This window comes from Calidris pugnax, unplaced genomic scaffold, assembly GCF_001431845.1.
Source record: "Calidris pugnax isolate Ruff unplaced genomic scaffold, ASM143184v1 scaffold205, whole genome shotgun sequence".
In the NCBI taxonomy this organism is placed as follows: domain Eukaryota; kingdom Metazoa; phylum Chordata; class Aves; order Charadriiformes; family Scolopacidae; genus Calidris; species Calidris pugnax.
In genome coordinates, this window is record NW_015090943.1 from 183,305 (window position 1) to 197,674 (window position 14,370).

The 14,370-nt window shown below is 45.4% G+C and overlaps 1 protein-coding gene across 6 annotated transcripts in view; it reads left to right on the forward strand.

Moving 5' to 3' along the window:
• The window catches only part of SPEN (spen family transcriptional repressor), a 70,056-nt gene that overhangs the window by 29,955 nt on the left and 25,731 nt on the right, over nucleotides 1-14,370 (forward strand). The window lies entirely within an intron of this gene.

Here is a 14,370-nt window from a genome sequence, read left to right on the forward strand (position 1 = left end):
CAGTGTTCCCAGTAATAGTTGGTAATTGCTGGCTCTAAATGATAAAGCAATTAAGCCTCTTCCTAAATTTGCAGAAGTAGGTGTTTATCTAAATCTGGTCTGTCTGTCTTTGTCTCTGTAGTGGGGCCCAGAAGCTCAACTGCTGCTGCTTTTTCACCGTGCATTGGGTTTCTTTGCCTCTACAGGCAAAGAAAGATACCCTTTTTTGTTTTTTCCAAATAAATTTCAGGTTGAAAAATGCGTCATGTTGGGGGTGGAAGCAGGAGAAATGGGTCCTATAGAAGTGTATCTGTTTTACTACAATTGATACTATTTAGATCATCTCAAATGACTTCATTGTGTTGCATTCTGTTAAAGAGATATATAATTTTAATGCTGTAAAGGCTTCTTGCGATTAGATCGGAGTCTTTGTGAGGAAATACGAGGGTTTCTGGTGGCTAAATCCAGACCCTCGTGCTGACTTGCCTTATCCTCTGCTGGGGGAGAAAGACCTGCCGTGTTCTAAAATTGACATTTCTGAGTCGCCCGTGGAGAGCTGCGGGAGCCGGTATCTGGTGTGAGCTTTGGCAATTTTAGGTCTTCCTAATGTTATTTTTTAGGAAGGGTGGGAAATGCCTGAGCCGTGTGGAAGGCACCGCTCCCACCAGCGTCGGGGGAGACCTCGACCTCGTGAAGTTTTGCTGTTTTGGGGCTGTTCCTGAAGCCCGTGGGAGCTGCTGAGAATTGATTTTGCCTTCCCGCGGGGGGGAAGGTCTTGGTGCTGTTGGGAGATTGGGTTTGACTTTGGGGTTGTGCGCTGCGCGTGTATTAACAAAATGGTCACTTCTAATTGCGTTTTTTAAAGGCTTTGATTTCCTTCCAAGTATTTTGCTTAATCATCTTGAGTAGGCTGAGGGAAGGAAAGAATTAGCTGAGGTCAGGGAAGTTGAAGCCGGCCGCGTTACTGCTCAGAAGCTCGGGCTGAGGGATCCCCGGGGCAGGAAGAAATCTGCCTCCTCTTCTCTTCCTGCCGGGCGCCGACACAGCGAGGGGAAAGCAAACCCCCCAAAAAAGCCTAACAAAACAGGGAAAGGGGGAAGTGCCTCTCGCCGGAACGGGCCAGATTCCCCTTTCTTCGAGAGAAACACGACTGGGATGTGAATCATCGCTAAAATAGATGAGAGGGATCAGAGTCGAGAAGTGCCTGTTCGTCTGCGCTGCTGATGAAGGGAGTCTAGACAGCTTGCAGGGAGACGTACATTACAGGCACCCAGAGGTGGGGGAGAAGATTCCCATCGTCAAGACCTTTGGAATAATGGGCAGTTTAATAATTTCTAATGAATATTCACGTGGAGGGATGAATAGCAGAGGAGTGAGGCTGTATTGAATGCTTCCTGAAAAAAACCCAGTCATTACGACGATCAAAGGAAAAATCTGGCTGTGTTCAGTCATACATCTTTCCATTAAAACGTAGACAGAGCATCCCTTCACATCTTAAAGGTCGGACTGAAATATACAGGGATTTGGTTGTTTTTTCCCCAAAGAGGATGATTTTGGCTCTGCCAGAGGCATGGATGCCCTTCGGGAGGAGGACCTTCCCCTTAAACCTAACAGCTCTCTTGGAGTTGTATTTGTGAGACCTGGGCATTAACCTTAAAAATAACTTCAGGCAGAACATGCTGTGCTTAAAGTAAGGTCTTAAGGGTATGAATTAATGGTAACTAAGCCTTATTGGGGAAAAAAAAATATAATTCCTCGAACGTTGCCCATTGAATGAACCGTGTGACTGATGCACTTAGGTTTGCCCTTAACATCCAAGCATCAAGCGCCGTCCGTCCGCAACATCTCAAGCTCTGAAACCACTAATGATGGCATCAAGGTTTTAAGTGTGAAAGCTTCTTAGCGGGCGATTAGATCCCCTTCTCCAGATCATCGTGGTCAGCTGGTAACGCCGCTCCGAGCAGAGGGCTCACGCCGCGCGTTCGCCAGTGGAAAATCACAGACTGGGAGAGAAGTGAGGGCTTCGGTGTTGCACGGAGGAGAGACAAGTTGGATGTGCCAGGACATAGACCTAATTTTTAAAAATCCTTAAGGGAAGCGAAAGCTGAGTTTCCAAAAGGAGGAAGAGAGAGACGTGCACTGTGTAGGTGCCATATTAATAAACCCCATGAAAATGTTGCGTTATTATTTACTAAGTGCCTGATAGATGAACAAAAGTAGCCCTTTTAGTGTGTGTGGTGTTAAGAAACAAGACTTCTCTGTGAATCCTTCCTTCCCGCATGAATCCTGTAACAAAGTAGGGGACCTGCTCTTTCGTTTCCCGGTGTTTACGGGGTTTCAGAACCAAACACCCCGACTCCTTCCAGCCCCGAGCCCTCTCTCCTGTTGGGAGAAGCAAAACCTGGAGGCTTTCAAACACTTCTCTTGGAAAAATATCCAGGGTTCAGTGGGTTGTTGCTTAATTTAGCTCAAAGGGACGATTTTAGCTAGCTGGAAATGGCTACTCAGAAATCTTGGATGGCAGCAAAAGTACCTTTTGGAGAATCCTTTCTACGAGTGGTTTTCAGAGCTGTCTCCTCATTTCTTCCACAGTTGTGTTACATTTTCCACAGGTAATCTTCATCGGTTTTATACGTAGGGAAAAATATAAAAACCTCATCAAACACTTTAGAAATCAGGAGAGGAATTCAGGCACAGATCCTGGCAATAAGGGCCTTCACGTATTTTATTTTCTTCCACCCCTTTGCGAGTAGAAAGCTTTTCTGGCACGATAAGGTGTGAAAGAAAGGCTCTGTTCTCCTCCTGAAAGTGAATTCCCAGGAAGGAGCGGCACCGGGGTCCCCACGGACAAACGGTGCCGGGCTGGGGCCGATGGAGAGATGCAACGTGCCCTACTTATTCCGGCAGCTACAGGTTTGACCTCCTCGTATCATCTGACACCTCGTTTGGTGAGAGGTTGCTGCAACATCTCAAACCCTCAAATTATGTAAGATTTACCCAGTTGCTTTGAAGTTGGTCCCTCCCTTCCATGTTTGTTTACTGCCCGGTATGTCCTGCTGTCTGGATTGTGAAGGATGAATAGTGGCAGAAGGGAAGCCATCGGGTTAGTACAATTTTTCTATTCCTCTTTGCTTTCTAACAGCACGTGGAGATGTGTTTATCCCTGTTTTCAGAGCCCGGGAATACGCCGAAGACATCCTGCGCCGGTCGGTCGGGGCTCTGCCGGGTGTGAGTTTTCTGGTTGGTTGGTTGGTTGGTTGGTTGGAGGCGGAGGGAAGCGAGGGATGGTTTGTTGTGTTCCTCCACCAAGTAGATGCTATCTACCGATTATTTCAGAAGTAGTTGATGTTGGTTTGGCTTTTTAGCATGCAGTTGCCCCGTAACTTTGAGAAACGACGTGTGGAAAAAAAAAAAAAAGGAAGGTGTTTTTTGAATGCTGTGTGTGTGGCTGCAGACAGTGCCTCGCCGTGCTGCTATGGGGTGGAGGTTTTAAAGTCTAAATCCCACCAGGGAAGGGTGCAGGTGGGGCATGAAGGCTTCACGTGTGGGAATTCCTGGGAGGACTTCTCTCCCCTTCCAAAGTCTCCAGTTGCCTCTCGCTGCTCCTCCTTTCCCAGCCCCAGGAACCATTTGCCGCTGCCACCATGTGGGGTGGGGACCAGGGGGGTAAAAACACTCTTATCCAGGGAGTTTTGAGGACATAAGGCATTTTTCATGTGTGTTTTTCCCTACTTTTTCTTTTTTTCCCACAAATATCTAAGTCCTCATCCTTGCTTTACAATCTCCAGTTTGTGATGGAACTGCCCCAGGATTTTTTGGGAAGGGGAGTCCTTGGACTTTTGACCACGTAGAGGTTTAATCACTAAATCATGACAAATTTTGCTGAATTAGATTCCAGTAGGGTGCTTTTTCAGAAGTTGCTCTTCAAAGACAAACACAAAACCACTCTGTCATATGATACTGGGGGTTTTTGTGTGGGGTTTTTTTGTTTGTTTTTTTTTTTTAGTTTCTAAGGTTGGCATTACAAGACATGTTTTCCTCTCCAACATAATACCCATTCGCTAGGCTGCAGCGCTTCACCTGTTCCATACAAAGATTGTCAGGTTTTTTTTTTTATTTTCGTGACTTAAGTCTTTTCTACCCGTGTGAAATTTCACAGAAAGTTCTACTTTTAGTTGTATTTTTATTTGCATGTGGGCTGAAAATGAAGTAATTCCCTGGGGAAGGGGAGTCCCTGGACTTTTGACCACGTAGAGGTTTAATCACTAAATCATGACAAATTTTGCTGAATTAGATTCCAGTAGGGTGCTTTTTCAGAAGTTGCTCTTCAAAGACAAACACAAAACCACTCTGTCATATGATACTGGGGGTTTTTGTGTGGGGTTTTTTTGTTTGTTTTTTTTTTTTAGTTTCTAAGGTTGGCATTACAAGACATGTTTTCCTCTCCAACATAATACCCATTCGCTAGGCTGCAGCGCTTCACCTGTTCCATACAAAGATTGTCAGGTTTTTTTTTTTATTTTCGTGACTTAAGTCTTTTCTACCCGTGTGAAATTTCACAGAAAGTTCTACTTTTAGTTGTATTTTTATTTGCATGTGGGCTGAAAATGAAGTAATTCCCAAATATAGTCCTAGCCAAGAGATCCATCTGTTCTCTGCATTTTTAAATGGCAAATTAATCCTTTAGCATACAACTCATCAAATGTCTTCTCTTTCATAATGTATGCAGGCTGAGATCACACAAATGACATTTTTTTTTTTTCCCAGGCCTTCCATTTTAAGGAGCCCTTTACATGAGAATAACAGCTACCCTTCTGGTTTGACAAACTGCTCCCCTGCATCTTCCAGTTGCTGTAGTTGGGTTAAAAAGGGTATTTAAAAAAAAAAAAAAAGCCACCAAAAAAAATTATTCTACCCTTCATCTCTTTGGCATTTCTTTAGAATCGTAGAATGGTTCAAGTTGGAAGGGACCTTAAAGCCCCCCCAGTGCCACCCCCTGCCCTGGGCGGGGACACCTCCCACCACACCAGGTTGCTCCAAGCCCCCTCCAACCTGGCCTTGAACCCCTCCAGGGATGGGGCAGCCACAGCTTCTCTGGCCAACCTGGGCCAGGCTCTCACCACCCTCACACCAAACAAGTTCTTCCCCAGATCCCATCTCCATCTCCCCTCTTTCAGTGTCAAACCCTTCCCCCTCATCCTATGGCTCCCCTCCCTGATCCAGAGTCCCTCCCCATCTCTCCTGGAGCCCCTTGAGGGACTGGAAGGGGCTCTGAGGTCTCCCTGGAGCCTTCTCTTCTCCAGGCTGAACCCCCCAACTCTCTCAGCCCCCCCTCCCAGCAGAGGGGCTCCAACCCTCTCATCATTTTCCTGGCCCACTGCTGGACCCCTTCCAACAGCTCCGTGTCCTTCCTGTGCTGAGGACTCCAGAGCTGGCCTGGCTGTAGAAGATGGAAATTCTCTTTGAAAACCACCCTTAATTGATCTCTGTATTTCTGCTGGAGAACTAGGGTGGTTCTGCCCGGTTTTCTTTGCGATTTCGCTCTTTGGCCACTGGTGACCATTTTTAGAAGTACTAAAACTTCCCCAGTGTTATCTGCCCTAAATGGAATTTCTATATTAAGCTTCGCCTGTTCCCAGTTTCACTTCAGAGGCATTGTTTATCAGCTGTGTGTCTTGGCAGGCCTCGCACCGCGACTCCCGGCCCCAGAACAATTCCCTTTGTTTATAAGAAAGGATGCACCGAGCGGGAATTTGGGCATTTTGTCTAAGACTAAAACCCAGCATCTTGGCGAGGGAGGTGATGGTCTCGCCTCCCTTTTGGCAGGGCAAGAGGGCACGGTGAGGGGCAGCAGGTAAGGAGTGGGGCCAGAAAAATGAGATGGCGGGCGTAAAAATAGTGCCAGGGTTAAAAAAAAAATGCCTTTTTTTAAGGCAAACTGTGATGCTTTTCTTAAACACAAAAACGGAATTAATTTTATGATTGTTTGCCGTGATCTACCAGCAGCTTTTAAAAAACCTCGTTTAAACCTCTGCGAGGCTGAAATAGCCTGGGGATGAATCAGACCTGGTGCATTTTTTTTTTTGGTTTTAGTATATATGAAAGAGGCTTTTCTACTGAAAAATATCCAGTGCTCAACATGAGGTGGATATAGTTAAGGCGGAATGCTTTCAAAATTGTATTGAGAAGTATTTATTCCCAGGAAATGATTTGACAGGGCTTTTAAGGCAAAAGAAGTCGCTTTTTACTCCTCAAGTAAACACGTAGTAACATACTTGGAGGCGGCAGCGGTTGCGTTTTCAATGGCATTTCTCTCCCCTGGCTTATGGACAGCGCTTGGGGGAAGGTGGCTCTTTTTTTACAGATGTTTAGTGGGTCCCTTAATGAAAGCAGTGCAGTTGTTGTTTAGGAAACCACCTTTAAATGTTGCTTTCTCAGTATTTTGAAATGATTCAGCCTCCCTGGAGCCAGGAGATCGAGTTTCTCCGCCTGCTCCCGCGGTGATTCACTGAATGACCTTGGGCGAAGCCCTTGGCCTCCTCTTACCTGATTTTTTCCATCTGCAATGCGGGGTTGTTAAGACATACCTACCTCCCGTGAGGCTTGAAAGATAGCATTTTATTGAAAAAAAAGAAAAGATTTCATATGCTCTGAGGTGATGGTTGCAAAATATTAATTTAGATCGTCTGCAGATAGCGGGCAAAAGCTGTTTATTTTAACAGCATTACGCTAAGTTTGGCCAAAGGGGTGAAAGCAGTTTTTCTTCTAGACCGAAGAAGCCGTTCCTCCATCGTAGCGGTGAACTCCATCCCGCTGTTTTCTTTTGAAAAGGGCTGTGATGGTGGGTTTCTTGGGGCTGGGAGCCTTGAGTGGCAGCTTTTCCATAGACACATCCCGTCGGATCTTGAAATGATTTGGCTGAATCCCGGCGTGGTGGGAAGAGAGTTTGGGGTGGCTGCAGCGGGACTTCAACGGGGGCTGGTTCTTCTCCCAAGGTTTCCCTCGCTGAAGGTGATGCTAAAAACCAGAGGCTCTTTGGGCTCTCACGTTCTCACACCCACCCCCTCTCTGCCCTCTTTGCATCGGTGGAAGTTTAATTGTGGGAAAGCTGCGCCGAGGAGCTGGCTTTGTACTTCACCCTCAAGGCCTCGATGACTTTAATCTTTCCCAGCGTGGCCGTTTGCTGAGAAAGCATTTCCTCTGGCTTCCCCGGGGTTTCCTTCTGGAGCCTGAGCGGTCCCGCCGTTCCCCGGGAGTAGCCATCTCCCAGTTTGGTGAAGGCAATGGTGGTGGTGGTGGAGACAACTCCAGCTGCTCCCAAATTCAACACCAAACCCATCCCCGGAGTGAAGAGCCGGCGCGGGCAGCAGAGGGTTTGAGTAGCATCTTTCCAGCTGTTGTTTGCTGAGTCAGCTGTTTCCTACGTAGATAAGCTGATGTGTTTGTAACCAGGACATTTATTACTATTTTTTTTTCCCCAGGTTAGTGGTTTTTATTCTTGGCTGTACGAAGTTCAAGCCTGAGGACAGAGGGACGTAGGTCGAGGAGTGAGGTGGTAACACCGACTGTGGGTTGGGCACAGCCTCCCTCAGCCAGACAGGGATTAATATAAACATATATATTTTTAGCAGTGAATTATTTAGTCGCAGGGAAGAATTAAAAGGAGCCCATGGCTGTCTTGAAACTCTCCGAGTGTGTGGCTCCAGGGGGAAGGTGGTTCTGGGGATGGGAACAGTCCTCCATCCTTCTGAGCAGCATCTTCATCTTTTCCATGATTCATTTCAGGTGTCAGACATCACGATAAAATGACTAAAGTAAATATATTTATAAGGCCTATCACAGAAATTAAAATGTGATATTAATAAGCCAATCACTTGATGTGGGTTAAATAGATGGTAAATACTATCTGGAGACTGTGTCTGAAAAAATCTTACTGATCAAAAGACTGAACAAAATGCTGCGAAGTGTTATTTGGGCAGTGAACGACGGCGAGTTGTCGTGGTTGTGCTACTTTCCCATGGCCTTTAAACAGTATTTAATTTCATTTCTTTCGATTTAGGATTCCAGCCCAGCAGGAGATTTCTTAAGTCGCCTTTCTGGGCGTGGTAAGACAGAAAAAGTTGAGGGAAAGAGGATGTCCTAATTCCACTTGTCTGCACTGTTTAATAATTTTTATTCAGAGCGGTAAATGCTTTTTTTTTTAATTTGTTGTGTGCTTTTTGTGATTATTTTACTCTTACATTCAGTAGGTCTTTTCCCCCCACCACCCCTGGGTGGATTGTTTTATCCAAGTGTTGTTAAACACTTCTGAGGCTGCGTGTGTGACACGCACAAACCAAAGTTCCTTGGGTGGTGACTTCTCAGCAGCTTGAAAAAGTGCCAAAAACATCGTGGGGTCACATCCTGGCCATGCTCTGCACCACGGGGCTGGAGGCCGGGGTGATGGGCAGGGGGGTAATTACACCAAGAGCAGATCATTAGGTGTAGCTCCCCAGCTTTCTCCACCCCCTCATGCCGAGTCTGCTTATATATTTATTTAAAATGTAAAGCGTTGTTATGAGATGGCAGAGCCGGGTTCCAGCTCTCTGGGGTGTGTGTGTGTGTGTGTGTGTGGGCTGGACCCCGTCAGCTGCTCGCCCATAGTCTGCAAAATATGGTAACGACCTCTTACCTCTTCATCCAAACAAACTTTACATCTTTGCCTGGGTTTGCTGGTACCTTTCACTTCAGGTTCAACGACTCCTTTTAAGTAGGAAAAAAACCCCAACCTATATTTATTTCCGCGGATGTGAGAAACGTGGGGTGTTTTTTTTCCCCTTACGCTGGTGTTATGTGGGACACACCACGTGCACACAACAACTACCTGCCTATTTAGGTCAGAAATTGAGGTTGGAATCTGCTTGGACGAAGAGATGCTGCTGATGCTCAGCCCAGACCTCGAATTTTCCTTGTGGTGGCTCCTCCTCGAGCGCGGCAGAAGAGGAGGTTGGATGGTTGGAGGGACCCGGTGGCCTCTGGGTTTTGTGGGAATGATTTACTCACTCCGTGTCATTTGATGTGCGTTTCTGGACTTGCACATGCGTAGAGAACGGAGGAAATTCTGCTTAAATACCTTTTTAGGTTCATGTAGTACTTAATAGCGGGACAGAAGTAGCAGCCTGTAATAAACCTGTGCATATATTATTTCAATATATCATTTTTTATCCAGAAGAGAAGTCATGGGCAAAGAACCTTGAATCTATAGCTAGAATGGAATGCGGTGCATTTTTTAAGGTTTTCCTTTTCTAAGCAGTTAGCATCACATTTTTGCTGGTTGTTGGCTGGCAATAATAAGTTTTTTTAATCCTTTTTTTAAAAACAAAAACAAAACCACATTGGTTCAAGAAGAGTAGCGACAGGATAAGGGGCAATGGTTTTGAGCTGGTGGAGGGGAGATTTAGGTTAGATACTAGGAAGAAATTCTTTACAGTGAGGGTGGTGAGACACTGGAACAGGTTGCCCAGGGAGGTCGTGGATGCCCCATCCCTGGAGGGGTTCAAGGCCAGGCTGGATGGGGCCTTGAGCAACCTGCTCTGGTGGGAGGTGTCCCTGCCCAGGGCAGGGGGGTTGGAATGAGATGATCTTTAAGATCCCTTCCAACCCAAACCATTCTATGAGTCTATGATTCTATGACCAATTTTCTGGGGCCGTTTTCCCAAATCCAAGAAATCTAAAGGGCAGTTTCTTTCCGATATATAAAATATCACAAGGATTTGTGTCTCTGGACAGAGCAGGGTCAGGAGCCGAATTCTGCAGCTGGTGGTTTTTGTGTAGAGATCATCCGTGGTGACTTCACTTGGATCTGGAAAGGGAGGGACCAGAAAAAATGCTTCTGACTGGACATTAACTTTGGATTTCCTGACCCAGGTTGGGAATCTGCTGCTGCCATCAGCCCTGAGAACAACCTGCCGTCGGCGGGGCCTTGTGCGGAGGGAGGCTGTCCCCTGTCACTGTCCTGAACAGATCTTTCTGGGAGATAATTCTGTGCTCAGAGATGATTTTGACAGAGTGTTGAATCACAGCTGATCTAGGCAGGGTTCCTGATTTCAGTTCATTTTGGCAGGAAGAAAAAGTAATCTCTCCGCATATTTCTGGGTAAAGAATCCTGGATCATTTACCAGTTTTGGTTAAACATTTTTTGAAGACAGCTATTAAAAAAATACATATATATTTCATTTTTACATTTTTTTTTCCTACTGAAATTTGGCGTGTGTTCTCTCGAAAATTGAAAAGGGTTTCAGTTAATTTTAGGCGGCCTGTTCCTTAACTTGCTCTGACGATCAGGGGGTCGTTTTTGGGTTGGTTTTGTTTTTAAACCTGAATTTTGGTGTCACCCGCAGCGCCTGTTAACGCTTCTTTCTGCTTTATTTCCACCGAGGCGGCGGCGTTTCCTGCTGGCCGTGGGGAGGGCGGTCTCCAGCCCTGCTGCTGACTCACCCTGCCCCAGCCCTGACTTGGGAATCTGCTGCTGCCATCAGCTCTGAGAACAACCTGCCGTCGGCGGGGCCTCGTGCGGAGGGAGGCTGTCCCCTGTCACTGTCCTGAACAGATCTTTCTGGGAGATAATTCTGTGCTCAGAGATGATTTTGACAGAGTGTTGAATCACAGCTGATCTAGGCAGGGTTCCTGATTTCAGTTCATTTTGGCAGGAAGAAAAAGTAATCTCTCCGCATATTTCTGGGTAAAGAATCCTGGATCATTTACCAGTTTTGGTTAAACATTTTTTGAAGACAGCTATTAAAAAAATACATATATATTTCATTTTTACATTTTTTTTTCCTACTGAAATTTGGCGTGTGTTCTCTCGAAAATTGAAAAGGGTTTCAGTTAATTTTAGGCGGCCTGTTCCTTAACTTGCTCTGACGATCAGGGGGTCGTTTTTGGGTTGGTTTTGTTTTTAAACCTGAATTTTGGTGTCACCCGCAGCGCCTGTTAACGCTTCTTTCTGCTTTATTTCCACCGAGGCGGCGGCGTTTCCTGCTGGCCGTGGGGAGGGCGGTCTCCAGCCCTGCTGCTGACTCACCCTGCCCCAGCCCACCCCCAGAAACGACCATTGTCCCACATTTCAGACCTCCAGAAGGGGTAGGGCAGGTGGTGAGATCCCTTCATCCAGTTGACGAGAAGCAGCGTGTGTCCTCTTCCATCGACTGGGTTGAGTCTCCCTTTTATCTCCATTTTCTTTTCTTTTTTTTTTGTTGGGGAACAAAGAGAATGGCTCACTTTGTATTCTTCACTCAACCGCTTTCATTTTTCATCCATCACCGGGGCATAACTTCATCATTCATTACTAGAGCTGCGAAACGCAATTACTTGAAAATGAGAGATTTCAGGGGGAATGAGGACTGGTCATACGGAATGTCGTTTTTTGCACTTAAAAGTGAGAAAAGGAAAATTCTAAAGGGCTAAATTAGCCGCCGTGAGCTGAAATCAGGCGCGTTCGAGGCTCGTTTTTGTGGCCTGAACCCAGTTGCTAAATTCTCACACGTTTGAGTCTTTGGGACTCTGTCCATATGGATGAAACTTCAGGGCTGGATTATTAATAGATTTTTATCTGGATTAATAGAAAAAGATGCACAGATAAATATTGTGAGTCAGAACACACGTGTCCTAGGTACTTGTAAAACACCGTAGGCAGTTACGGAAGGGAGATTAATATTTTAAAAGGGCTCATAAAGTACTCTTTTTAGTCTAGTGAAAGTGTAAGACAAGGATTTCATACCCACCTCCTTTTAAAGTTAGAACAATCTCCTTTATAGCTCAGGTTTTCCATCTGATTTTGCCACCAGTAAAACCAAAAGTCTCTTTTTTACGTCGCTGTGATGACGGGATAAAAGCTGATTTTAGAAGCTCTCTGGGCCGGAGGAAAGAACATCTGAAACCCACCCTGCTAATTGCTCAGGTTCTTCATAAATGAGGCTACGCCACCGGAAAAAAAGTCTGCAAACCACCCAAGAGGCAACTGAAGCTGTAAAATGGTTCAAAAAGCCAATTCCCAGGGCGGGCTCCTGGAAGGTGTGTGTTGTGACAGCCCAGGAGCCCGAGCTGGCATCCAGCTCCGCCGACTGCGCCGGGATGTTGAAGAGCAGGTTTTCCCATGTTGGGAAAAAGGCCGTGTGCCAGAGCACGCTCTGCTGCCCCAAAAAATCACCCCGGCTCTAATACTGTCAGCGGAAGCCCAAAATGAACTTATAAACCCACTTTCTTCACGCCGTTTTTGGCCTGCCCCAAGACCTATTGATTACTCGAAACGCCTTCAAGGTTATCAGAGCTGATGCTTTAACCTATCTGGTTTATTCCCCTGTTAAGCTTTCCCCAGCTTGTTCTTCTAAAATGAATTTTGCTGGAAGAATTTTTAATAACTTCTTTTCTGCGAGTTGGCAGAGGACAGTTCTCAGAATTACTCACAGGGGAGGAAAAAAAAAAAAGAAAAAGCCATATTCTCATTATAATATTCTGGGAACGTCTCCCTGTGCAGCTTACGTGCTTTAGTTTTGTATATTTTTAAAGCTGGGGTAGTTGAAAAGGAGTTCTGTTTTTCTGCTTGAGACTACATATAATTCACTGTCAGATGCTTTATTTTGATTCTGCTCTGTGCTATAACGGGATGACACAGCAGCTATAATTAACTCTTCCATCATTCTCCTATTCACAGAACATAAAACCTTTGACTTACTTTTTGAATTATTATATCCACATTTTTTCAATTGGAAAAGCCATGAGGCTTTCCCTAAAGAAAGGGGAATTGTTCTCATTGCCTTTATGGGGTTTTTTTTTCCTTCCTAAAAAGAGAGACAGGAAATAATGATATTTTTTTTTTCTGGAATGTCTCAGAAAGTCTTGATTTGTTCAGGGGCACGTATCCCTGAAAATTCCCTGGGGAAGTGGAAATCAGCAGCATGATCCTCCTTTCCCAAAGCTGTGTGGAATTCAAACTCTTGTAGAATTTATCACCCCGTTGGGCTGCTCTTTCAGCACTTGGACGTCTCACGGTGTTACCCGGAGATTATCTATTTTTCCCAGTGGAATGCTGTGATTTTAACAGTATGTACCATATTTTAAACATCCTCATATAAAAAAACAAAAACCAACAAACCAACCCACACTAAAAATAACCGAAGCACTGCTCAAATAGAAATTCAGTGCTGCCTCTTGCTTAAAAGGTGCGGTCTCAGCAAAGTGGAATATTTAAAATGCTTTAGGGAGCGCGCAGTCGGTCGTCACACCGAGCAGCAAGGCGTGAGAAGGGAAAGTGAAAAAGCATCCAGGGGCAGAGACTTGCTGCAGCCCTAAAAATCTTATTTTAGGCTGCCCCAGGGGAAGGGGAAACCACGCGGTGCTGCTCTCAGCTTGGGAATTATTTTCACATTCTCCCCACACACGTTCTCTGACTGTATTTGTGTCTCAAAAGGAGTTTCTCTGGTCTTTTGACGGTTTATTTCATAGCAGTGGGCGATTGCTGATGGTACCCCTTGAGACTACTGAAGGCCTGGTTACACAGAGCCAGGTTTCTCCTCCTTTTCCCCCAAAATTCTGTCAAAAAGAACTTTTAGAATTTAATGAGGACTGGGGTGATCCAGGGTTGGCAGAACGGTAGGAGGCGGAGGGAATGGGCTAAAGGGGCAAAAGATAAAGAGTGAGTTGCAGCATCCTTCACCTTTAGCAATTAAATAGTTCATTAATGAGGAGGGGATGGAGGAGGAGGAGAGTGTGTGGGAAAGGCTCAATATCAACTGGATGGGAGGGTTGGAATGAGAGGGTGAGGCTTGGAGGAGAGTTTCTCATGTTTATTATTGCTTCTGCATTTTTGACCTTGTTTGTTTTGGTTTGGTTTGGGCTGGTGTGTTTTTCTATCCCCCTTGGATTGTTTGTAAGCATTTAGGGACAGAGATTGCCTTCTCTTCTGCGCCTCCAAATAGAATGGGGACAGAGCCCAAGGGCTTTCAGTAATGTGCCACAGCTCTCGTTCCACCAAGATATTCAGAAAGAAAAACCAGTTTTCTGGAATGTTTTAAGAAAAATGACTCTTGTCGCCGTTACCCTGGCGCTGTATAAACTGTGCACCCGCAGAAAAGGAGTGTGGGAAAAGAGGTCACAAAATCAAGTCATGAAAATGCTTAGAAGCCTGAAATGGTTTCCCTGAGAAAAGACTAGAAAAAGTTCAATGGTTTAATGTAAAGAGGGAATATAAGAAGCCTATGAAATAATTTAAGATAAGAAAAAGATGAACTTGCTTAATCATTTTTCTGATTGGATGTAGAGAGAATGTACAAATCAAATCGAAAGCAGCAAATTTAAAACCGACAGGGTTATTTTTGTACGTGGCAGATTCCCCCCCCTCCTCCTCTCCTGCCT